This window comes from Macrobrachium rosenbergii, chromosome 4 (genome assembly GCF_040412425.1).
Source record: "Macrobrachium rosenbergii isolate ZJJX-2024 chromosome 4, ASM4041242v1, whole genome shotgun sequence".
NCBI classification, from domain to species: Eukaryota; Metazoa; Arthropoda; class Malacostraca; order Decapoda; family Palaemonidae; genus Macrobrachium; species Macrobrachium rosenbergii.
In genome coordinates this window covers 6,513,614-6,541,054 of record NC_089744.1, presented here as the reverse complement: position 1 = coordinate 6,541,054, position 27,441 = coordinate 6,513,614, and the positions used below count along the sequence as shown (strand labels likewise).

The 27,441-nt window shown below is 40.0% G+C and overlaps 1 long non-coding RNA gene across 5 annotated transcripts in view; it reads left to right on the top strand.

Annotated features, from left to right (window-relative positions):
- The first annotated feature begins 491 nt into the window (after positions 1–491).
- LOC136830216 (uncharacterized) overlaps positions 492–27,441 on the top strand; it is a 28,500-nt gene continuing 1,550 nt past the window's right edge. The window contains exons 1-3 of one of the 5 annotated variants that reach the window (XR_010850606.1): positions 498–782; positions 13,786–13,907; positions 18,193–19,802. This is a non-coding gene — a long non-coding RNA (uncharacterized lncRNA). Of the gene's footprint in view, positions 783–13,785; positions 13,908–18,192; positions 19,803–26,887; positions 27,095–27,441 lie in introns of those variants that run through there. The other 4 variants (XR_010850604.1, XR_010850605.1, XR_010850600.1 and 1 more) reach the window with 4 other exon arrangements.

The window sequence follows — 27,441 nt, the reverse complement described above, 5'->3', positions numbered from 1 at the left end:
TAAGGTGGAAATTTTTACCTGATGACGTCATTTATGAATGAATACAACTGGCGCCGACACTTTACGTATTGCCAAATCCAATATAACAGAACTCTTAATAGGCGTTCTTATTTCTGTCAAAAAAAAGAATAATTAGGAGTAATTTAAAATTATGATAAGTAAAAATTAATTTATAAAATAAATTTACTAAAAACAATATTTTATCAGTAACTTTAAAATAAATTTACAATACCTTTTCCGTATATTTGCTTGAGCAAACTTCAAACAAATAAATCTAAGCCAAACAAAATCACTTGTAAGACCGCCTTTTCATGCGTTTCTTGTAATTTTCTGTGTATGGTTAATAATTGTATTTATGTTATACTATGTGGATTGGCTTTAATATTTCGACATATTAATTAAATCGAGATTTTCTTCATCGAGGCTTTTCGAAGGCAAACTTTTTCCATCCAATATTATTATCATATTATGATCAATAAAACACAACCAATTGTTAGTTGTCTAGCACTAGCAATGTTTACGTGAGGTGGTGCCGTAGTGAAGTGGAATTATATTAATAAAACTTATACACGTGGTAAATTAAATATACACACGATTTTCAAAAGTGTAACAACTAAATTCAGAGTGCTAAATGTGAATAGCAGTGATTTCGTCTGGTCATATTTGGCCGTGGAAACATCATCACCATGGAATCATTGTTTATAGCCAGTTTGAGAACGTCCCAGGTTACAGGTTTCATCGCCCTAACCACGTGGTGGGTCTGTGCTCATATTTTAATATCTGTAAGTCATTATTTCTAGGTTTTGGTATAGTGTAGTAAATAGACTTTTTTGGGGTCAAAATTTTCCCCTGCATAGGCAAAATTAGCTTAGGCTTAGGACAAGAAATGCTTAACCATTGTTTACAAAGTATTTCTTAGCTTAGAATCATAATTGAATGGACTTAGTTTGCATGCTGGTGATTTTTTTTATGGCAAAATAACCACTTGAGCATATAAGCTGTGAATTTCTGTCGGGTAGCTTGATATATAGCCTATGTCCGCCAGCCCAGTACAAGACCAGCCACGCATTAGAGTAAAGACCTGGTATCCAAGGTTAGGTTAGGTTAAATGTTGCTGATTGTCATTTGCTAGTGAAACAAATGGTAATTCTAAGCCGGCTGTCCGCGGTGAGCTAGACTATGGCAATTGACGTTTTCCTATGTTATTTTACTTCCTTTAGAGGAATTTAAAGTAATATTTTGTCGGCCGGCTGTAACTAAGCTGTCATTGACCTTTGAAGACTACACGACTTGTATTACCTAACGTGGGGTAGGTTTAAGCCAGCATTCCGCGGCAAGCCCCCCCACCTCCATAGCTAATACGGCAAAATTGTAACCAGTAAACCCCCCTAAAAATACCAACCTTACGTACCCTAGAGGTGTTTACTGGTTACAATTTTGCCGTATTAGTTATGGAGGGGAGGTGGGGGGGCTTGTTGCGGAATGCCGGCTTAGACCTACCCCGCGTTAGGTACTTAAGTCGTGTAGTCTTCAAAGGTCAATTACGGTATATTTACAGCCGGCCGACAAAATATGACTTTAAATTCTTGTAAAGCAAGTAAAATAACATAGAAAAACGCCAATTGCCACAGTCTAGCTCACCGCGGACAGCCGGCTTAGAATTACCAAACAAATGCCCAGAAGATTCAAAACACGCAATAAAAGATTGAAAAACAATTTCTAGTTCTAAATCGACAGAAGTTACAGTAAAATTTTATTTTTACTATGTTTCACGTAGGCCTAGGGTAAACGCTCGAAGCGTGAGACACTGGGACATTCGTCCGCTGTTTGGACATTTCCAGAAAATGCATTCGAACACGCCCCCATCAGCATCGGGCATCAGAGAGACTTGTGTCCCCTCTACACAACATGCCGAGACCTCTACGTTTCTATCAAAGTAACATTTTTCTCCTAAATTACGAAATAATGGCATACTTCCGATTAAACAGAGGTTCATTAAGATTTAACCGTGCGCGGTGCAAACTTACCTGCCATGAAGCTCTCGAAACTGTTACTTAAAACACTTTAAAAGTGGACGAGTGATGCCATCTCGATATTTGCCGAGCCACTTGTGTAAGCAAACTGCCCATTTCCTGTGTTAAATCTACAAAATATTTGTACCCATAGACGCTGACACCGTTTCTTTGACATCAGTGGTCAACCCTGACACGTTTCGGGGCTTGGATGGGGAACTCTAGCGAATTTTCAGGACACCAGAGCACTAGATAATATTCAAATAACTAGGTAGCTAAATACCAGAATAAGGTTATAAGTTGGGTAAATGTATTACATGTTCATTATAATTCATTTGAAGGTATTTGTTGTTGAAGCAAACCAGATTCCTGAGACAAGTTTCAACGCTTTTGCTGTGGACATTACGATGTAGCTATTTTTTGCATTTTACTATTTTTTTTTATCAATATGTATTACATACTGTGTAATATATATATATATCACACACAGTGTAAGTTTTGTCAAATATAATGGTGTTTTATGTAATAAATTTTGGATTTAAAACCTTTATTTCAGTCCTGTATTTTGACGTCACGGCATCTTGACACTTGTACCAGTTCTAGATAAATTGTCATACTCAACTTTCTTGCATTTTCGCCAAAGTGGTAACACTCATATGTTCACATTACATGTCTCAGAAGTATACAAAGTAGTATGGACTTGAATAAATGGAAAGTCCTAACAACAAAATACTACAAGTCTACCGTAAACAGTTCACTAATTCGTCGTCCGCTCTCGGATGTTTGTGGCAGCCAGATGTACAATAAGGCTGGAAAATTTTTCCCACCACAGTTTTGCTACTTTGATGGAGTAAAGTACAGTAAACAAATATTCACGTATTTTAATTGGTATAGTGAGTGAATTAAGAACAAAATGTGCATAATTACAATCAAGTAAGCACTGTGTAGCTTCAGTTGTGATGTCAGTAAGGATAAAACCACGGATTAAAGGTAAAAATGCATTTCAGTTCAACCACTTGACAGACGGGAATTCCATGTCTCATATTTTCAGTAGTATGGACAAACAAAATGATGTTTTATCATGCTGATTACAGCTAAAATCTTGAGTAATATCTGTAAACATTACAGATATATGCAATTATTGTCAGTACACCATTAAATGAGCACTAGGAAGGAAGTGTTCAATCGCCACTCAATTTTGTCTCGGCATTTGGGAAGACATCATATTGGATTCCAAATTGCCTTCAACACCTATTTTACGAAGACTTCGCATGCTTATTTTAGTTCATATGGCAGTTTCCTATAGTTCATTTTGTTAATGAAGCTTCAGTCTTTTGAAAGGTTTCCTTAAAGGTTTAATTTTCTTATTTCTCCAGTTAAATATTGAGTGAAAATTCTGCCACCCATGTGTCTCAACCCCGATCAAAATTTACCCTACCTGATATTGGATTGCATAGGCGTATGCTTTGTTCCTAGGCTAAGTCACCCAAATATGCCTAATACGAAATGTATACTAAAATCAATTGTAAATTTACTGTAACAGGTATTTTTTGATTAAACCTACTTGGGCTTGCCAAAGTTGTTAGTTTTTATTTCAATGGTCACTTGAGCAGGACTTACAGGTTTTTTTTTTTTTTTTTCAGGAAGGAACCCAGTGCTTTGAGGGTAACAATGGCTAGCATAATTGGGACAATTTTTGTTATTCTCACTGGGAAATGTGTATCCCTGTAATCCATGTACACATATCCAAAATGTTGAATATCAGTGGAGAGAGCCTTGAGTTTGTCTAGCAGTACATATTTAGGTTACTTTTCATTACCAAGTTTTGGGTGAAGGCCTTTGGCTAGTTAAAGACCTGGGCCCCAAGGTTAGGTTAATTTAGGTAGGGGTGGTTAGGTTAGTTGGTAATTTATTTATTTATTTTTTTTTTTTTTTTATAAATCTTAAATTTCTATTATGATAGCTGTATTTCCTGTGTCAGGTGGGAGGAAGAGAGTGTCTGAAAAGTAAATAAAAAAAAAATGATTGTTTAGTTTGAACCATCTGTTCATCCATCCCTTTTGGGTGGTTTTCCATTCAGTTTTTTTTTTCACTCATCAGCCTGTGAGGATGCATTGGAAAGTGTATAAGATTTCGTTGATGATTAGATTGTTTTCTGAATTTGGTTTGATTTTCCTTGTTTGTTATTCATAGGAGGAGCAAGAAAAGTAATTTTGTGTCTGTAAGATAAGAGGATGCAATATCTGGCTTTACTCTTCAGTCTACGACGGTCACAACAAATGTGTTACATATAGGGACAAGAATTGTTCTTCTAATGGTCACTGTGATCAGTGTATTGGTTAGTCAGATGAAATGATGAATGTTAAATTAAAGTAGAAGCAGAGGTGAAAAGCAGATAAGAATAGGAAAATAAAGAAGAAAGATTCTTCTAACTCTAGGACAAGAGGTTTTCATCTTTTCACAATCTTTCAGATAGCAGCTCTTCTCGTTCTTCCTGTTTTCCTAGTAATGCATCTCCTTCAAAATTTTATTCTCTTCTCAAAATTCCCTGTATTGTTCAGGATATGAGGTTTGGCAAATTAGAAGCTGATGTAGCTAGTCCTAGGGCTAACTAGCTAAGGGCTGTGTTTAAAAGTTTATGGATGTAACTTCTTGGACACTTGTCTCATTCTGTCGCGTGGTCGCCACTGACGATGCATAAGTCACGAATGCCTCTTTGCAGTTCCCTTTCTCCTCAGGTGTTACACTTCCAGTCTCGGTCCCCATCTTTCTTGTTTCGGACTACACCTGAGCATTTTAGGTGTTTTCTTCAACCGTGTTCGACATCGCAGACACCTTGGGCTGCTTCACAGTCACCGAGGCAGGATTTGAGGTATTCTCGAGCCTCTCTTAAGTGCTTTCGGTAACCTTTGCAGCGCCAAAGTTCGGTGTATTTGTTTGTTAGACAGGCGGATCCTTCTTTGATTGCTACTGTCTCTATAGCAGAGCAGACTGGATTATCTTCCCTTCAACCAAGTCTTTTGAGGTTGACTCCTTCGGCAATTTTGGTTTTGCCTCCTGCTACTTTGGTGTCAGCACAGGATGGTGTAAATGGTCAGGAGGCTTTTGTTCCCTCTGCAGCTGATTTGTTGATGCCAGGTGTCATGGTATGAAGTGGAGCCAGCCATTCCTTTGGGGTGGAACAGGTTTTTGCTTCCAAATTTAAGTCCTTTTTAGAGGAGTTGAAACTCCTTTAATCTCAGGCAGCAAAGGGTTTTGCTGCCGCCACCTCTGCTTCCCCAGGATTTCCCTCAGATGAGCCTGAGGCTCACGAAATTGACTCTGATGCCAAGGAAGAGAAGGTATGATCATCAGCTTTTCAGAGAATGGTTAAGGTCTGTGCTAGCAAATTTCCTAATTTCTTTGAGGAACCAGTCATTCAGGATTTGAGTTCCCTTAGGACTGCTAGGCTGGAACCTAAGGTGGATCCCCTCCATCTCCAAAACTGGCTAAGTCAGATTTGACACAGTGGTTAAGTTGCTTCGCCAGAAAGTTTCCTCTTAAAAGTTCTTTCTCTTTTTTCCCCCTCTTTATTAGGAAGAGGAGAGCAATGTTGTATGAGATAGTTGCCGGAATTAACTCCATCTTCCTTTAGAGACTCCAATTTTCTCTTGCTGCTGGGCCTAAGTAAAATGAGAGCAGTTTCCTCAGGTAAGATTGTGTTAACTCCTTTGAAGTTAGAGCTTTTTGCTTGGTTGGCTTTCTGCATTACAGAGATTATGTTTTTTTCAGAAATGGCTGTAGCAGCCGTAGATGAAATAGCAAGAGAGATTGTTTCTGCTCATCCTCAAGAAAAGCAACACTTGGGAAACTATTTGGTGGCTTTTTTGGGCTGCTGAGATAGAGCAGTTTCAGACTCCCTTGGAGTCTGTGCATGCTTTTACTAATGCAGTTGTCAAGCGCAGGGAACAATTGTGTTCCTTTTCGGCTCCCTCTGCCTTTTCAACTCAGAAGGCTGACGTTATTACTCAAAACCCTTACATTCTCTGCTAGATGCCTTAGCACTAGGTACAAAAGTGCAAGAGGTTGAGAAGGTGGAAACCAGATTTTTTTTGCATTGCTTTCAAACATTTAGGCACACACAACTACAGCAACAGCCACTTCTGCAGTCAGCGCAAAGTTTCAGGGTTCCCCCAAGCAAACGGGTAAGTAATTGGTGCCCTTTAAGGAAGGACACTAGGCGTCCAAGAAAAAATTCAACTGCTGTTAAGAAATGATGCATCAAACACTCAGCCCCCTGTAGGAAGAAGGTTGAACCTCTTTTAATTGGTTGGGCAGAATCTGAAGGCAGATCCTTGGTTGGTGGAGGTACTGAAGGAGGGATACACCATTCCCTTTCTTGCCCAACCTCCTCTAGCCAGTTCTTCCTTGGAGTTTCCCCCTTATTGCCACAAGGAGAAGTTCCCGATCCTGCAGAAGGAAGTAGATTCTCTTTTGCTAAAAGGAGCTGTGGAAATAGCCTTGGACTCGTTGCTGGGGTTCTGCAATTGCCTGTTTCTGGTACCAAAGGCTTCGGGAGGATGGAGACCGGCACTGGATGTCTCCCAAGTTGACCCATTTCGTTCACCTGACTCCATTCACCATGGAGTCTGCCAGTTCAGTTTTAACATCAATTCAGCAGGGAGATTGGATGGTGTCAGTGGACATGATGGATGCATACTTCCATGTACTACCATTACATCCAAATTCAAGGAAATATTGGGTTTGTTTTTCAAAGCTAGGTGTATCAATTTTGGACAGTGTGCTTCAGTCTGACCTCAGCTCCTAAAATTTTTACAAGAGTCCTATGGCAGTTGGGCAAGGATCCTTATCTGTTAGGCATTCGGAAACTTCTCTACTGGGATGATTGTCTGATTCTAGTGTCCAGTTGTTACTACACAAATACAAATCTGAAGGTCTCTACATTGGGCAAGCTAGAGTGTTCCGCTTAACTTTCAGACAAGATTGTTGACTACTGACGGTAGGGGAGAAGCCCTCCCACTTGTTGGTCTGCACTCCATTGCTTTTGCCGCCCGTCATGTGAAGATGTCTCAGTGCTTCTCTACCCAACTGCAGTTTGCTTTGTTATGTTTTTTTATTTTGTTGATATTTTTTGTCTGATTGAAGTTTGTCCTTTATATATATATCCTTTATATATATATATATATATATATATATATATATATATATATATATATATATATATATATATATATATATATATATATATATATATATATATATATATATATATACACAATATATATATATATATATATATATATATATATATATATATATATATATATATATATATATATACACACACACACACACACACACACACACACACACACACACACACACACACACACATACGGCAGTCCCTGGTTTATGACGCATGTTCCAGGGTTACAACACATCGTCGTACGCCAATCCGACGGAAGAAATATGGCTCCAAAATGGCAGAATAATCAAAATTTGGAAGTTTTTTTTGATGAATAACTCAATAAAAATGCAGTTTACATCACTTTCAATGCACCCAAAGCATTAAAAGTAAGGTTTTCTTAGGATTTTTGACGATTTTTCGGTTTACGACGATTTTCAGTTTACGACGCTGCATAAAAATGGAACCCCCGTCGTAAACCGGGGACTGCCTGTATGTATATATATATATATATATACATGTGTATGTAAATATATACAGATATATGTATATATATATATATATGCACATATATATATGTATATATATACATGTGTGTGTGCCCCCATTACAAGTAACTTAACAAGAAAAAAATCCTTAGTAACACTCATGTACCCCCTTCTCACTACAATGGCAACAAGACACAGTTAACCTGAAAGTTAAACACAATTCCTGATCTTTCAATTGCACTAGCTCAACACTCGCGACACAAGTGCCAATTGCAACTGAACTCGATCAACATTGCGCACTCATCTGACTGCAAAAACTCCCTCAGTCAGCAAAGAGGTATGTATACCAACCAACAGGCACACCTTAATACTGATTAATCTCAATTTCCTTATAAGATATGTGTCTTCGGAGGCATACCTAAACACTATAATATACCCAAGTGTAGGTTTCCCCTCGAGTAGGATGCCTTGGCAGGGTGAGGGGCTAAAGGACCCTGGCCTTCGGGCCCAGGTCCTGATGAATCATCCTACATAGTTTTTGGTTTAAACAGTGTGGACATTTCCACATTCGCAAAATTTTACTGCTTAGGTGAGTCTGAGAAGGGACTGTTTTTGGAAGGGGTTCGCATTCAAAGTTAATTGTGGGAGTTGTGGTGGTTGAGTCGTCACCCGATATGGTTTGGACCTAAGAGATGGTGATGGGATTTTTCCCATTGCTATCTTGAGGGTGGAACCATATCCGGGGATCAGCCCATCGGAATCCAGGGGGTCTGGTTTTTGGGGGTGGGACTCCTGACTTTTGTCCAGAAGCCCACCAGTACAGTTGGAGTGGGGGGTCAGCCCCCCATTAGCAGGGACAGAACTCCTAGCAGGCAGATTGGCTTATACCTGGACCACTGCAAGCTTGCTGGTGCTATCCTGAAAGGGTAGGGTATGGGGTTGACTGCTGGGAGTCAACTCTCACTTGTGCCATTGGTGGAGAATGCGATTACCTGACTGATTCATGATACTTTCTTGATATAACCAAGCAGTTTTGGGTGGGTGGATGAGCCACTTTGTGTGTGGTGGTCTGATGTTTGCATGCTTGGTATCTTGGGGTCTCCTCACGGGCTTTGTCAGTGTGTTGGGGTGGGGAAGCTGGGCAGTAGAAACTACCTGGTTTTCCCTTTTTGATGTACTGTTGGTGTCTGTGCGGGGGCTCCTGAGTGTCAGGTGTGCATTTTTGGACATCTGCATGTGGTCTGGTTTAAATTTATGGATTTGGCTATTAGTTCTCCCTCCCCTGGATCCGTTGACTTAACTGGCAACGACTTCTGGCATGAACATGGATACGAGCTTGGCAGTTGGACAGAACCAGACACTGAGACACCAGGGTGTTAGTAAATCTGGTGGATTTGATTCAAATAATAGGGTCCTTTATTTCACTAATGTAGGCTTGTCATTAGATTATGAATGTTTATACAATGTAGTAAAACAACTTGGCAAAGTGGAAAGAATTAAATTAATTCTAGAAAAGATAAGCAGTCATTTTCTGCTTTTGTTAAATTTTCCTCTCCCTTGAAGCTAGTGAGGCACAACAATGGCTCCATGACCACATTCTAAATGACTCAGTTCTTAGCATGAAAGTTGTTCCAGTGAAAAACTTAAATGATGAGCCGTTATTTTATTCCTAAGACTGAAGAACATGGACCAGCCCCATGTACCAGAGCACTTCCTCCCCTTTATGGCATGTTGGTATAACACACTGAAAGGGTTAGTTTACTGAAAAGACTTGCATGTTTTTAAAGAGGAGGAGATTCTCCATCGATGTCCATGTGTATGTCATGTTAAAAACCTGGTGGGGGGAGATGTGGCTATCCTTTTAACCTTCTCCAATTACCTACCTGATACCATCATTGTTGGCCATGAGAGGATGCAGGTTAAAAAATATAAAAGACATCCTAAACAGTGTTGTAAATGCTTTGAATATGGCCACATTCAAAACTCTTGTGATAACAGTAAAAGATGTTCTGTTTGCTCTGCAGAGCACAATAATTTTGATAAGTGTGAAGCAGCCCGATACTGTTTCCTGTGTAAGGGTGATCACCCTCCAGATTCTAGGGCTTGCCCCAGATATAGATTTGAACAAGGAGTGTTGGCAGTGGCTGATAACGAACATGTCAGCATTAGCGAAGCAAAGCATGCAATAATGGGGGCAAACAACAGTACCAACTCTACCTATGCGTCTGCAATAAAACTTAAGAAAAATTCTAGCAATGTAAGGCCACCAATAACTGCATCTGATAGTAGATATTGTAAACCTGCCATTCCTCAGACTGTAAACAATAATGAAAATCTCCAAACTGGTCAGAAACTGTCAGCAAGTGCTTTGGAGTCCAATACCAAAAATTGTACTTCCAAAAGCAGAGAAAATTTATCTTCCAAAGTCAATACAAATGCCACCTATATGATAGCTGCCAATTCATCTCCAAAAATTAGTGTGCCAAAATCAACTAATAATTCAGGAAGATGATAAAAAAATACTTCAAACAAAAATAAGTTAAAGGAACAACCCCAATTAGATAGAGCTAGTTCAGAGTCATCAATCGTCACAGCCACAAACAAAAATAATAATAAAGCTATAATTACAACTACCAAGACGCGCACAAGAAATACTTCCCCAAATAATGATAGCTTTACAATAAAAACTTTGATGGGTTGAGTGTTTTGGAAGAAATCTCTCCTCATAGAAAGGTGGTTCCAAAAGTAGATTCAGAACAAAACCATCCAAGTTCAGTTCAGTCTTGCCGCCTTATAACAAATAGGATTAGTGATGCACAGAATCACAGTAGAAATTCTGAACATCAGGGTCATAATAAAAAATATGAAGATCAACCAAAGACCCTGATTTCCAGTTCAGATGAAAAGGGATTAAGAAAACAATCTCTTATAAAGGAGAATTTCCCCTCCATTCTAGGAACAGTACTTCCCCTCCAAGGAGTGGGATGTAGCACATTTTACCATCTTAGCATTCATGCTCGATATCCTTCAGTGGAACTGTAAAGGTCTCAGAGCCCGTACAGAAGACCTTAAAGTTTTAATGCATGAATTCAATCCAGGGATTGAATTCAGGCAACTCTCCTTATAATCCTGGACTAAATTATTCAATGTTTAAATCATATCCCCAACTAGTGATCGTGCCCATGGAGGTGCTGCAGTTATTATTAATAAGTCTCTACAGCACTCCACAATACAGCTAAATACAACTCTACCAGCTGTTGCTATTTCAGTTATTTTGGAAAAGAGGATAACAATCTGCTCCTTATACCTTCCACCAGACCTTGCTTTTAACATTGGAGATATTCAGTCCTTAATTGACCAACTCCCAGCTCCTTTACTTCTCGTAGGTGATTTTAATGCCCACAACCCCTTTTGGGAAGTCGGTTTTTAGACAGTAAAGGGAAATTAATCGAAGACATTTTTGACAGGAATGATGTTACCCTATATAATAATAGATCAGTGACCTTCCACAACATTCATGATAATCATTTCTCTGCACTGGACCTTAGTATTTATTCAACAAGTATCCACCTTGATTTCAATTGGTCTGTTAATGAAGATTTAAATGGAAGTGATCACTACCCGATCCATTTGAAATATGCTGTAAATGCTCCATCTGAAGTTTTACCTAAGTGGAAGCTCAGACTGGGATAAATTCAGTAAGGGTGTCAATCTAGATAGGGAGTTTGAGTCCTTTCATTCTCGTCTAGATGCCTATGATTACTTTATTAGATCTACTTTGAAGAGTGCTGAAGGCTCAATTCCAAAAACAAAAGGCAAACCTTGTATACTTGGAGTTCCCTGGTGGAATAAGACGTGGTATTCTCAGGAAAGTGACTAGGAAGTGCTACAGGCGCTACAAAACTGGTGGCTCCCCAGTCTAAATTAATCTACAAACGTGCTTTAGCCAAGCAGCGGCGCTTTTATAAGAAAAACAAAAGAGAATGTTGGCTTTACTATATTAATGGAATAAGCTCCAAGACCCCACTAAGAGTGGTATGGTGCAAAATAAGGAAACAGAGTGGAAAATTTGTTAGGTCACCATTACCCTCATTAAAAATAAATGACACTCTAATCACAGAGCCCACTAAAGTTGCCAATGAGCTAGTAAAACACTTTTCTAAAGTTACCAGCCCTAACAATTATTCTCCAGAATTTCAAAGAATTAGGAATTCTGAAATGACTCTGAAATTTGATTTGGGAAAATCTGAACCATACAACTGCAAATTTTCCCTAAGAGAATTTCATGAGGTGCTCTCCTCAAGTGAATCCACAGCTCCAGGTGAGGACACAATTGTATATGAAATGCTTAAACACCTCCTAGATGATGCCAAAAAATATTTACTCAAGATTATAAACAAAATAAGGGAAACAGGAATCTTACCCAAGAACTGGAAAATATCCACAATTGTTCCTATTAAAAAGCTTAAAAAAGATGCTTCCCAAGCCACCAGCTATAGACCAGTAACTCTTACCACCTGTGTGTGTAAGCTGATGGAGAAAATGATAAATACCAGACTAGTTTGGCACCTGGAAACCACATGATTAATATCACCATTTCAATTTGGTTTCAGGAAAAACCGCTCCACCCTTGATCCCCTGCTGAGGCTGACCAACCAAATCCAGCAAGGGTTCGCCAAACAGTGTCAGACCATCAGCATATTTTTTGACTTGGAGAAAGCATATGACACTACCTGGAGAATTGGCATCATGAAACAATTGCACAAGATGGGCTTATGTGGAAGAATGAATAGGTTTATATATTTCTTTTTAACAGACAGATTTTTTAAGGTAAGAGTGGGAAACTCCCTTTCTCAACCTTTTATGCAGGAGGAAGGAGTTCCCCAAGGAAGTGTTTAAAGTGTAACACTCTTTTCAGTGGCAATAAATGGTGTGAATGAAAAAATCTCACCCCCTGTTAAATGCTCGCTTTTTGTCGACGATCTTGCAATAGTGTATACTCCACAGGATATGATTCCTTGTCTGTATGTAAACATTTGCAAAGGTCTATTAATGCTATTATTAATTGGGCTGATGAGAATGGTTTTAAATTCTCCTCTTCCAAAACAGTTGCAGTAAGAGGTTCCCACACTTAGTCTAGAAGGGTCTATGATTCTTTATGAAAACAAAGTAAAATTTCTAGGGATGACTATAGACCATAAATTAACATGGGCCAGCCACACAAATGCCCTAAAGATTAATGTTAAACAGTCTTTTTATGTTTTAAAGGTTGTTTCTGGATTTAGTTGGGAGGCTGATAAGAAATCCCTTCTGAGGCTATATGACTCCTGTGTCGAACTAAGCTAGACTATGGCTGTCAAATTTATTCCTCAGCTTGTAAAACCAAGCTAAAGGAACTGGATGTTGTACACAACATGGGGTTGAGAATATGCTCAGGGGCTTTTAGAACTTCGCCTGTTGAATGCATATACAGTACGTTGATACGGATCATTTTCCCCTTGATTTAAGAAGGCAAGAGTTAGGGTTGCGATATGTGGCTAGAATGAAAAGTGCTCCCAAAAACCCCCTTTTCTTCTTCATTCAGTGAAAATTTGTGGGCTCTTTTCTTTTATCTGCTTCTTCATGTTTAATGTCATTATTATCTTTCTTTTCTCCTACTTGGGTGGTTTTCTGTCTTCAGTGTGACCCCAGCTTGCTGTAGAGTACTAAAGTTTTTGGTATACTCAGTAAGACTCTAATATAAGAGAGAGGCATTACAATATCAACCCTCCCTTTATGCAGGTATCTGACAGAGCTTTTCTTACTGATCAGGCCTATTATCATTGACAGGTATCATTATTCTTACTAATATGTTGTATCATGGGCAATCCTTTTGTGTTCATTATCTGTCATTCCTTCAACTGTTTGAATGCATTACTGGCTATATTAGTCAAATAAAAATACAGTAGACTTCGTTTCTTTTTCATCCTTCACATGCCAAGTACTGTACTTGTCATTGTTTCTATGTGTTGGCCTTTTTGAAAAGTTTTACTTGGCAAAAGGGAATTTTCTTGTGCATCATGTAGCCTGTTTTATTTGAAACTTCCATTTCTCATTTCAGGAGGCAGGGAGCTGGAGGAATTATGCTTTATGTCTACCATTTTACTCATAAGGATAACCTGGCACAGTGCTGGTCATCATCTGTCTGCCTGAATGTAGAATCAAATAATAAGTAAGGAAGTGGTATGTATGTAAGCAATATAAGATTGCTGTCAAATGTAGGTCTTCAGAATTTTGCATGATTATACATGCAAATATTAGCATCATTTTGCTTGATTTAACTTAGGCATAATAGATATGTTCTTAACATGATAGTTTGAGAGATCTTTGTCCAAAATTTAGAAGCAGCAAAGTGGTTAATCTGTATGGTTTTAGAGCTTGATGAAAGACAGGAAGAGGGAACACTATGTAACCATCACTAGAAGTAGACTCTGAAGGTTTTAGGCTTCTGAGGAATCAGTGACCTAAAGCTGCCAAAAAAGTTCTTGCTTTTTGTAGACAAACAGTTCTGAAGTTAGCGTGGTTAGTCAGCATCCTTCCTTGTGCAGTATGTTACTATTATAGTGATCCTGCTGGATATTTATCCAAGAACTTCATTGCTAAGTTCCATACCTCCATGAAGGACTAGACAGACAGGTATTATGCTAGGTGGACAAATCAGTTTGGTGTATCATTTAATGGTGAGTTGGAAGCACTCAGCATACTTTGATTTTGGTGGTTTTAATTCAAGTTAGGATCTGATGACTAGACAGACAGGTATTATGCTAGATGGACAAATCAGTTTGGTGTATCATTTGTTGGTGAGTCGGAAGCACTAAGCATACTTTGATTTTAGTTGTTGTGATTCAAGTTAGGATCTGATGACTTGAGTGTTTGTACCTAAACCACTCCTTTTTTTTTTCATGTTACCTGGTGTGAACTTTGTCAGTTTTCATAACAGTAAAGAGCAGAAGAAATATGGGTAGAAGATTATTGGTTATTTATTGATGTTCAGTTAACAAAGTCAAGTTGTTTCTGGCAAAAGATCAGACTGATTGAGTTAACCAGGGAAGGGTTCCATTTCTCTGTCTCTACCATAACAACTTAATCAGAAATTGGGAAAATCGGGGTTAGTTTGTTATCCAAGCTTGTGTTTAGTTGTAATAAATTGTCACATTTTGGCTATTATACTCAAAAGAATTTTGTGATTATGTGTATATTAGATTTTTAGTCTCAGAAGATTTCTCTAAAAATAGCATATGCTGGAAGTTTGTGTATTGAGGTGTTCCCAAAGATTGGAGTTGCTTGGTAAGTTTACTGCCCCATTTTGAGGCCTCTGTGAGCATAGGGCATAATTAGTTTCTGAAATGTGCTGTTCAGTGTTAAGGGTTACTAAGCCCAAACAAGGCTAGTTTTGAGTTTGATCGCTGTTACTGAGAGACAGAGCTAGTGATATATTCAGGAAAGTATATTGTAAATTGGATATCTAAAATATTCCCATATACTGGGAGTTAGTACTTATATACATTCCAAAGTATTTGTTGATAGTACTGGGATCTGGAATGAGATCAGGTATCAAGTACCAATGACTGTGTTCTAATCAAAACAAATGAAAAGATTATGTGGTTTCCAGCTTCAGTTCAAAATATTCACTTGAGTTTGTATGTTTGAAACTTATGGGTGTTGTATCATAAAATTCTTAGGTTGGTTTGGATTGGCTCATGTTTTCCACCGAGATGGATTATTGGATGTAGTGACACCTATTGTGTGAAATTCCTTGGCAAGGTCACAGAAGGGAGAGTAAAGATTGACAGCTGTAGTCTGGATCTAGAAGTGGTGATAAGAGTCTTTTATGATAAATGCCATTTATTGAAATATCATTTGAATAGGCAAGCCAGTCTGTCATCCTTAAAGAGAAAAGTAAACTTTATCAGTGAGTGTTTTGATTTCAGTTTAATTCAGGGTGGTGTATTTCTTGTGTCTGCTTTTTGTAGTCATTCGTGTTTATTGTTTTTTGTACCTAAAAAGCTTGTTTCCATCAATATTCCTTCTGTCTATGTTATTAGTTATAGTGTTACTTCAGTGTGAACGATCGTCATAAGGCAGTTGCATTTATTGTTGATAAGTAATTGGAACAGCCATTCTCAGTCATCTCTGAGAGATCTCCTAGTCTTTACAGGTCCACTGACACCACTTGAATCTTAGAAGTCCTCTTGTATCTCTAATACTGAACTTATCTTTTCATTTGATTTGCCTTCTGAGATTGAGCACATTTGTAGATCAGTCCTAGTTCTGTGGCAAACTTCCAACTTTACTGATGGTTGAATGATGTCACGTTGTTTACACAGGAATAATCCAAGTAGCCTTAGCACCCCTCCATCTTCATGAGGCTTGTGCGTATCCTTGTGTCATTGTCCATTCCATTCTTGGCATTTTTTTTAAATGCAAAGGCCTGTGGGAAGAAAGTCATCCTAAAGGTACTGGGTAGCCCTAACTTGAAGGAAAGGAAAAAGTGTGGTCCTTAACCTCGAGTATGCCTTAACATCACAAAGTGCCTGAGAAAACAGAGTGTGGGACATGAGGGACAGAGTTCCAGTGTTTAACAGCAGGAAGGAGAATGTATCACCAAACTGATAGCTACACTTCATGACGTCTTATAACAGTTATTCAGAATTTGGTGTTATGAATGTTTGTGGCCAGCTATATTCTAGATTTATGAAATATAGAGTTCATTTAATGAGGAATTGTTTGGAAAATGCCTGTGTTGGAAGGTTGGCAAAGTCGGAAAGAAGATTCCCTTCCGTAGAGAGGCATTGATGCAGATTTATTACAAACAGTACTTAATGCCTTCCATAAATTATGTAGTGGGGGGATTGTGGTTTTGCTGGGCACTAAGAAAGTTACATGAAGAATTTAAGAGAATATGTCAGCTCTTAGGTCGACTTGCTGTGGTCCTATACAATGTGAATCATTCATGAACTTTTAATTATCTTTATTCCTGTCTGCTTCGAGTTGTGTATAGGAGGCCGAAGAATCTCAAATCTTTGGGTGTTGAAGGAAGGCATACCTCTAATGAACAGCCTTATCTATCTCCTCGTCTTCTGTCAAGATGAGAAAGGGAGTGCGGTACCATTGTTAATTATCTACAGGTGCAAGTGCAGAGGTACTACTTCTGTGTTTTGGGGGTCTCTTGCTATGTGAAAATCCTCTTTGGTCAGAAGTGAAATGTTGGAAAGATCTCTCCAGTTCTTGTACTGTTGTCAAGATCTCAATGCTTTAAATAAACTGTGGGTTGAAAGTGAAAAGTGGATGTGAGACTCCAATGAGTTACTTAAGAGTTCACTTATGTTTTTCAAGTACTACTTGTCGAGAAAAGGTTTTCAAGTATTACTTGTAGAGAAAAGGAAGTCTATGTGTCTTCACTTTTTATTTGGATAATTATGACAGAAGGTCTTAAATTCCAAACAAGGTGGTTCTAGTTTGTTTCCTATTGATTGAAGAAGCAATTCATTATTTTTGCCATATTTTTTTTGATAAGGTAAAATGAAATCATTTGGATCCACGATTCTGTGAGATTTCTTTATTCCATTCCACATCAGACTGAAATTCTGTGTCCTTCTCTCTTCTCTCAGAGCTACTGTCTGGAAAACATCACCATCTACTAAGCTTTGCAGGTTTATCGTGACCCTTTGCCACTCCCAATAGACTATTATGTCACAAGTTTTAGCAACAGTTGTGGAAGCTTTTGTGCCAATTGCGCCTGCATTAATTGATGGTCACTAACCAGACCTGCTTTGCTTAACCTTCCAGAAGGAGAAACCATTGTTATGGTTGCTTGGCAGTCCCATGTAGTGCTGTGTTGCCTTCAGGCATGTACAGGTTATATTGTTGGTCTCTCACACATACTGATATAGCAGTTTGTTGTACAGTATGTTGCTTTATTACTGTACTTCCTTCCTTTTGCCTGTCATCGTGTATATTTAATATCAAGTTTGGATGAGTACCCAACTTCTGTAACTATCTGGCTCCAGTTTGCCCCCCTCATTGAATACTCATCCCCTTGGGCCAGCCCTCTGAGAGGGAGATGTGTGACTCAGCAGTCCTATTAAACTGTTTCTTACTGTGGAATTGATAATGATGATAATCTGTCTTTCCCTTGTTTGTTTGTTACATCTTTGCAGTTAATGAGTTCAGTAGTCTGAAGAAGAGTGTCCCTATCTCTCTCTCTTTCTCCTGAAGTTATGTGCAAACAACCATAATGAAACTTCAGGTTAATTGTCTTTCAAATCAGTTTTTAAAATGGCTTTGTTTGTGGTGTACAAATCTATGTCTTGTTAGTCTATTTATTGTTTATATGTATCTCTGTAATGTATGTGTATAGCATATAGAGTTATGTATATGCTGTATATGTATTGTATTGTGAAGTTCTGATATTTTATTTTAATTTAGGTAATTTTTTGAAGAAGACAAGTATTTGATTTTCCTCCAGATTTGAAGAAGTACTGGTATATACAATAGTAGTTGCTACTGAAGATAACGATCCTCACAAAGGAGTTAAAACAAGGCCCAGCATCAGTTTTGTAGGTTGTCATAGGACTAGCCCAAAGAATTTCTAGTGCAAAAGCCTAAGAGTCAAAGGACAGGCTTCAAGGGTGTGTATACGGCGAAGCCAGAGCTAATTACACTGACCGAAAAGATTTTCCATAACCTATGGATTAACATATAGGACCCAAAAAAAAAAAAAAAAAAAAAAGGATTTCTAGGTGTAGCTTGAAGAAATACTGCAGGCCTAGCCTGTCCGGCTGTTGGACTTCGCAGGCCTATGATGTGTATATGCTGATTGTATAATACAGTACCAAGGAATGCACGAGATTAATTTGAGATGAATGTAGTGTTGAGAAAGTATGGATTTGAGTTTAGGAGTGAATGGAGGTTCACTATGAAATGAAAAATGAAGAATATGTAGACTGGATAGTACAGAATCAGGTTGGGTGTGGAGGTAAATCTGATATTGGTATTTTATGTCTCCTTGGATCTGAAAATATTCTGTGGAGTAATGAAAGAATTCAGGGGAGAACAGATAAATATACAAATTTGCAGTTATAAAATAGAATAGTTTGCAATGAAAAGTGAAAAGGCAGATGGTTACAGGTAGTTTAGTGTTGACTATGATCTAGGGAGGAGAAAGATTAACAGTATGCAGTGTATTGAAGGGGTGGTTGGAGTGGTAGAAGGAAAGGGCTTCAGTATCCAGCAAGAAAAAGCCTGCGCAAGAAACTGAAGAGATGCTAATCAGGCATCATTGGAGTGGTATGAAATCATGAATGAGGCAATGAATCAAGATGAATGTGGTGTTGCCTGACATACTGATCGTCAAAGTTTATAAGCAAATTGTGAATGTTGTATTGATTGACATGTTGATTTTGATGTTGTGTGACTGTATATATGAATGTGTCAAGACATACAAAACACAAGGAACCTAAATAAGCCCACCTAAATAAACTCATGCCTGTCTTAGCCTTAAGGCTTCTGGGTCACTCTAATAGCTAAAATGTGGCGTTCCATGACCAGTGAAAACCTGGTAGAAGTCATAATTGCAGAAAGTCAGGAATAATGTCTATTTTGAGTGACAACTAATGCTATAAAGATTTTCATTGATGTCTACATTCTTTAGCTTCTCCTCTGTTCTCTTTCTTTCCTTTAGTTCCCTTTTCTGTTCTCTTTTTCTTTCCTTTAGTTCCCTTTTCCTTATTTTTCATCTTCTTCCCTTCCTTTCATGTTTCCTCCTATTCTTGGTCTCTCTTTTTTTATATTTCTGTTCAGTATGTTAGCAGTACCAGAACCTAATTCATATTTCTCTGTATATAGAAATATTTCCACAAAATTTCATTGTTTAGTGTTTCCTGTTTGTTCAGTTTGTGCTTATAAGGATTTTATAAGATATTTGGTCATTAATATTGAAGTACTATTCAGAACGCTGTAGCTGTAAACAATGTTTTTTTTGTTTGCCCTGTAATTCTTCAAGAGAAGGTAGATATTTATGTTTAATTTATTAGTTTGATTTCACTGTTGTCAGTATTTAAATGAAACATTGAAAGATGGGTTGACAGTTGTCTTAACCTGCACTTTTGCTGGTGTTTAATCTGCTTTATTAAATAGATGTACTTGTTTTAAGAGCGCTTGTTTTATAGAAGAATGGAAGTTACTTACTCTCAGCATAAAGCAAGTGAACTTAATATAGTAATGTCAACCATATAGCCATTGGTTTTTCAAAATACTGTGGCTGAAGCTACTCTGTCCATCCGTTAGAATAAAATACTTTTATCATTTACCAGAGGACATTGTTCAGATACAGTAGCTTGTTCATCCCATAGCAAACCATTAATCTCCCAGTCAATTGTTGTCAAGGAAATGTGTTTGGTGCTTTTGACCAGAGTAGAATCATTTGACTATTTCACACAGTCATTGCTCTGTGGTATTCAGGGGCTTTAGTAATTTGATCAAAGCATTACAGAATAAGCACATTAGAATTGACTTAAACCCCATTCAGTATTTAATAAGAATGACATCTTCATTTGAGTTTTCAGACAATGAAGCTTTCATTTGAGTACACAAATATGAAACCTTCAGTTGAGTTTCCGAAATCTATATGATTAGGGAGAGGATTATATTGCTTAGTTTTTTTATGATGACATTGGATCTGGTGGTGCTGTTATTACTGTATTGAACATCTGAAATGTATTTGTTGTGTATACATGCATATTTGACCCTGTGATGGTCAGATCAAGGAGAGGTTTATTGTACAATTTATATTCATGTGCGCTTTGATCTTCAATTAATCAAGGGGAATTTCTCCGGCGCCTGCTGGAGTCCGGTTAAAACAGCACAAGGATTTTGGTGGCAACGGGAGACAGCCAGTGGGAGTAGAGGAGGCGGGCACAGCCCGGCCTGGCTTACCCAACAACGCTGTGGTGTACCAGTTTTCTTCCAGCCCAGGCAACTGAATGAGGGATGGCTTGAGGTGGGTCATATACATTAAGACCACAGGTTTGTTAGTTATGAAAAATACAAATTGGTTAAAAATTGGCGTTTGTTCATACACAGAACAAACCTTTGGTCTAAACATAAGGGGAGACTTACTCTTGGAGGGAGGATAAAGTAAGCCTCAGAACCAACTAGAGGTTTGGTTCACCTGGGCTCACTTCCCAGCCAAAGACAGGACATATGAAGGAGTTGTATGCCTCTGACCTGTTAGGCAAAAGTTTACCCAGCAGCCAGACATCTGGGCTAAGAGGCAATGTGAACTCCTGCTTAGTCTACATTGTGTCTTGGAGAAAGGCAAAAAACCTGTAATTGTTAGACAACAAAACTTACGTTAGCCACCAACCTTGTTTGTTGTCAGTTCCTCTCTTCCCTTGAAAGAGAGAGGAAGGGACTTGCTTCTAATAAGGAATTTGTATTGTGCAGGAACAATTAAATATAGCAAAATAAATGGGAGCTCGCTCACCTGTATCTAACCAGTTCCAGCGTATGATGGATCAAATCTCTCCACTGCCTGCTGGTAGAGGAGAAAAAGAAAGGGAAAGGAAGAAGACCAGTCATCCCAATCACTCTTACTTTCATAACCAGCTTCTTAGGTAAGATATAAACTGTCCCGCTAGGGCACTCGACACCACCTGTTGAGCAGTCACCACCTGACCCAAGGAAAAAATGTCGAAGGACCTGTGGGCAACATCCTGCAGATGTGCAGGGATGTGAAGGGGGTTTGGTGAAGCTATGTACTGCCTTCAGAATCCTGTAAAGTGACAAGGATGTGAAGGTGGTTTGGCAAAGCCATGTACTGGCCTTCAAATTCCTGTGAACTGACAAGATCTTTTTGAAAGCAATGGAAGGGCCTAGGCCTTATCATGTGCTCTTGCATGCACTGTATTGGAATCTGAATGTGAAGAAGTACTGTAAGCTTGTCTAATCACTTCATGTAGTCAAAAGGAGTTCTTGGACACTCCTTTCTTGTTCTGGCCTGTGCTAACAAAAAATCTTTGACACTCAGATCTGAGATGCCGAGTCCTTCTTAAATAAGTAAGCAGTACCCTGACAGGACATATCAGTAATTTGTCTGGGTTGTTACCAACAAAATCTCCAAGGGAGGGGATTGAGAAATACCTGAATCTGTCATTGTGAACTGACGAATTTTGAGTCTTGGCGACAAATTCGAAGGCCACAGACCCCAACCCCTCGTGTGTTTAACATTAAAAGAGAGTCCATGAAGTTCACCAACTCTCTTTGATGAAGCCAAGGTCAGTAAGAAACCAGTTTTGAGGGTTAAATTTCTGTCTGATGAACCCCTGTAAGGGTTCATATGGGCCATGAGTGAGACTTAACACCAGGATCAAAGTCCCAATTAGGAGGTTTAAGATCTTTAAGGGAACAGAACTGCTCAAAACTTTTGAGAAGTAGAGAGATTCCCCACGAGGAAGAAAGGTCTACATCCTTCAAACACAGAACCAACCCTAGAGCAGCTCTATAGCCCACCCCTGTTGACGACATTAATCACAGTAGACGGCCCAGTTTCCTTGGTACACGGCTGTATATGATGATCTGAGATAACCAGACATCTCTGTCGCAGCTCTGTGAGAAAAGCCTCTTGCTCGCAGGAGATACTGGATAGTCTCCAGTAGGGGGAGTATGTAGAGATAATCCTATTCCAAAGCTCCTCCGATAGAGGACTGGGGAGCTTGAGACTGGAACCAGAACTCCTTCATTCTCCACTGGAGAGAACGAAGGTAAAGCTGCCCATGAGGGACCAGCTTCTCCAAGGATGACAGATGACTGATAACAACTTGCCTCTGCCAAGCTGGCTTTTCCCGTTGAGACAGGAACAGCTGCGCTGCTTTCCTGAACCTGCTGATACGAGAGTCCAAGGGAAAGACTTGCTGCTACCGTATCTATCAGTATGGCAAGGTACTTTATCCTCTGCTTGGGGATGAGATCAGATTTCTCAAGATTTACTACAACCCCTAGGTTGTGGCAGAACGCGAGAAGTTGATCCCTGTCATGGAGCAACTAGGAGCAGGAGCTCACCAGAACAAGCCAATCGTCGAGATACCTCAACAGACATATCCCGTGCAAATGGGCCCAAGCTGGCACAAGGGTGAACATTTGCGTGAAAACCTGGGGAGCGGTCGAGAGCCCAAAGCAGAGTACCCTGAATTGGAGTACCACTTCCCAGAGGATAAAGCATAGGTACTTGCGAGAGGACGGATGGATGGGTATTTGAAAATACATATCCTTGCGAGAGGACGGATGGATGGGTATTTGAAAATACATATCCTTCAAGTCCATCGTAAGCGTCTACCAACTCTCTGGGTAAGAGAGAAGCAGAACCCAGCAACGGTCTGTTCCTGATGGTCAGAGTTGACTTGGGTCCTACAGACCTGGATATCCAATTCAGGACAGCGTCCCTACCCTTCAGCACCAGGTTTGCCATCTGGTGGGCCTGGTAGGAAATGGCCCTACCTCCAGACTGGCACAGTCTCCTGAAGACGGAGTCCTTTCCAGGGGTGATTGAATCCGAGGAGGCGGCAACTTTGGATACCATGAACAATCACAGATCCAGCCAGGAGAACTGCCATAGTGGTGGCTTTCAGGTTCGCTGCTTCTTCCGCAGTAAGCTGCTGCAGCGAAAGACCCGGGCCTAGACAAACCAGGTCCGGGTTGACCTGTTTAGTCAGCAACAACACCTCTGTAGGTGTGTAGAAAAGCTTCTGTTGAGGCAGAGGAGGGGGAAGAAGCTTCTCAGAACGGTTCGATCGAAGTGAATTATCCTGCCCAGAGACCAGGTTATCACTTGATCAAGTACCCCTTCAGAAAGCCCGGATCATGGCAGCCCCACTGAAGCTTTTGGGTCCTTTTTCAGGACCCTAAAAAGATTCGAGGAGGAGGAGTGAATCAGCGCGATCTCCGAAAAGGTCCTCTGTATCTTGGCGGTGTCCATGTCCTGGAGAAGAGGAACCTAGAGTCCTTCCAGGGTGTGGTCCTCCCAATCTGTTCTCCCTAGAGGGAGAACCTCAGCAGCCCCTGGGGGCGTAGGCCTTCATGATAGAAACCCGATAAGAAGAAGCATTCTCATCGGAGTCCCTCCTGTCCAACTCACACCTCCCAGTGAAATCCAAGGAGGTTGATGGGACAGGAGGGGGATCAAGCACTCCTACCTGTCCTACTGGAAGAACCAGCAGGAGAGGAAGGCCATGGTCGGTTGCCAGCCGCCAACCCACAGTGGCAATGGCAGCATGGACCTAGGAGTGCCCCTATGCCATGGTGAGGTGCTGTCCCGAAGAGAGCATAGAGGTTCACGCGAACACACCCATGCACTTTCCTCTTGCAAGCAGGGTCGATCACATGAACGTGAACAAGGGCTGGGCTCCAGTCTTCTTCGAGGCTGTAACCTCTTGACAAGAAGTAGGCTGTACAAGGGACCTTCTCACTGCATCTCCGGGTGCTCTGACCCTCGAGTCCGAAGCACTGGGTTGGGAACCTGTCCAAGCACTCGAAGCAGTGCTGGCAGGAAGTGTCGAAGCACCTGCATGCTTCGGCACTTTCTCCCATGCTGTGCCAAAACCAGACCGGGAGCGGACTCTCCAGTGCTGTTTGGGATACTCGAGGCTCTGTGGAGACTTGAGTACTTGTTGTGACTCAACCTTGTCAAGCACCCGACACCCCCGAATCTTGTATAGAATGATCAGCAGGAGCCATCTCCACCTGAGTGTCCAAAGAAACTCAGAAAGAAACAGGCACAGAACCAGTCTTAGAAGTGGGCTTCTTAGAGCTGGTTTCGAGACTGCAAATCTTGGAGGATCACGTACTCGAGGCTCCCAAGAAGCGAGACCTCAGTGGGCTACGCGAAATGGTTCCCAGGTCCAAAGACCAGGGAGAGCCAGCAAGAGATCCCACCACTTTCACGTGGAGGGAGGCAGCCCCTTAGAAGTCCCATGATGAGTCTTCTTTGTGGGGGGGGGGAAGAGAGAAGCAGCTTTCTTCTTTGGCTGGCAAGCCTCGGAAGAAGAAGGGGAGGAGGCAGCAGACAATGAAGTCGATGACGACACCTTACGACCCCTCTTCAATCTCTTCTTCAACATCTTGAAGATGGCGGTCACGTCTCCCATCCAGATAGCAGCAGGAACCACAGGAGCAGCTGGGGAAACAGGAACAGCAGGAGCAACTAGAACCCCAAAGGCAGTAGGTGGAAGGAACACCACTTACTGGGGAGCAGGAGCATGCACGGCAGTCTGGTCCACCACCGTCGGGGTCATCAAGATTGTAAAGTACATAGACACCGACATGGGAACCTTCGTGAACACCATCATGGTCACCGTTGTCATAGTGGTAGTAACAGCAGCATGCTTCAGCACAGGAAACTCCAGAGCACGTGATGCCTTCAAGAATGCCAGGATACCTTGCACTGATGGGGCGCCCGAGAGACCTAAGGAGATCCATGCCTCATGGAGCTCAGCTGCCTCACAGAGCTCATGCACCTGACCTGAAGAAGGAGACAAATTCAGATAAGTTGAGGGAGACTCTCCTCGCTCCTAGGGAAAATTTTTCCTCTCGGAGCGAGCGGAGGCCCCTAAGAAGAGATCGTCCTAATCTCCCCCAACGATCTTCACCCGACGAAGCAAATGAAGACTAAGAGAGAGAGACCACTCCCAGAGGAGAAATAGCCAAGCGAGGAAGTTTGGCAGGAGGGAGAAATGAGGAAGGAGGGTTAGCAACCAAAGGCATAATCAGTGGCGTATACCCCTCCAACGACGCTTTGAAAGCTTTCCTCCTGTACTGTTTCCTTCTTGTAAACTTCACCCACTGCACAGGCAACCAAGAACGACACTCGGCAAAAGCAGAGTTACGTTTACAGTCACGCTTTATGCAACTAGTGCAGAGGACATGAGGGTCCACATCAACGAGCAAGCGGAAGTGCGTACAACCTTTGCCGTCAACCCCGGGCACACAAGATGGGTGACGGCCTTCCGCAAAGGTTTAGATGATTCATGGGTTTGCATGATGAAATATCAAATACAACCAGAGCAAGAAAAAGAAAAGGTCCCACTGGGAACAAAGCAAAATGGTGAACAGGGCAGAAAGTCAGCAAACACGTCTGCATAGTACGACAGCCGAAAGCAAATTGGAATGTTTACATCCAGGCAGGCAGGACTCCCACCTACCGGACAGTAGTTAATTGCCTAATTGCCTTGTTGGAAAGTTTAATGGCCGTTCCAGCTTCGCTGAAAGTGATTCCTATGTAAAGGACCAAGGGTTTGTATACTGTGGGAACAAACAATTATTGGCAGTGAGAACTATGAGTTGATTGGTTGGCCTTCTCATCCTGTCATCAGAAGTCAGGCTCAAAGCATAAAAAGGATCCCATAGTAATTGTGGTGGGTCTGTAGCAGTCTTGATCTCTTATTGTAGTTTTAAATGGTATTTAGCAAGTCTGTGCTGGGTTGACAGAGACAATTCCTTTAGTGATAAGATATTAGCAAGTCTGTGCTGGGTTGACAGAGACAATTCCTTTAGTGATAAGATATCTGCAACTCAAGAACATAAATGACTTTGGTGGTTTGAAGTTCTCCTAAAACTGACATGATTAAAATAATATTCTTGAAATCTTTTTGATAAGATCGATATATGTGTTTGTTAACCACAGAGCTGAAGTGGTAAAGCCAGTTCACTCTTGCTGCTGTACTGTTCAATCCTTAGTTTTGTCTTGACAGCTTCTATCTGGATGTGGAATGTAACATGCTAGTAATTTTATCAGCCACACTTTTATCTTGGAAGTAGTTTGCAGAGCACTGACAAAGAACAAACCTGGAAAAAATCTGCAAAAGTAAAATTGGTTTACACAAAATTATAAATATTTGAAAATCACTATTTTTTGAACTCTCCCTCATAAGTAAAATACTCTAAACAAGTAATGGAATCTGGTACAAAATAAAATACTGTAAACAAGGAATGAAATCTGGTACAAAGTAAGTTTGGCTTGAGGATAGAAAATTAAACTTCGGAACACAGAACACTGTAGGTGGTTTACAATGCTTCTAAAACAGCATGCAAAAATTTTGTCTTCGTTTTCCTGTCTTGGTGCTCCAGGAAATTTCTCAAAATCTATACTAATTTGACATGAACTGTTTCAGAAAAAAACCCAAAGGTCTGAAGTACTATAATATGCAAATTCCATGAACAATGACTTTCAGACATTACAACAGCATCATCCCTTCATGATATGGACTTTGGAATGAAATTCTTACAACAGGAAGCTATCAACTCAAACAAATACTTTGTTGGTGTTCATCACTTAATTTGCCAAATACTGAATGACCAGAGAAAAGATTTTATTTATGGTCAGCACGCTGTCTTTAGGTGTACTGTAATATACTTTTATGATATGTTTAAATTATAATTTTAATAATGAAATGCACTTTAGATTATATTTCACAAAATATCATTGCTAAGCTACTAACAGTTGGCTTATATTAAGTGTTTAATGGAAAATTTTTAGTTAAATTAAGATATTTAAATGTCAAAGTCAGTCCATCTTGTATGACATCAATAGACTTATCACCCATTGTTAAATCCTCATGTGCATGTAACTTATCAAAAAAATTACAAGAAGTGATTGCAAAGGAAAAATTTTTGTAAGCGCCTTTGTTTAACTTATGTTTTATTTTTGAAGTTTGTGCAAAAGATG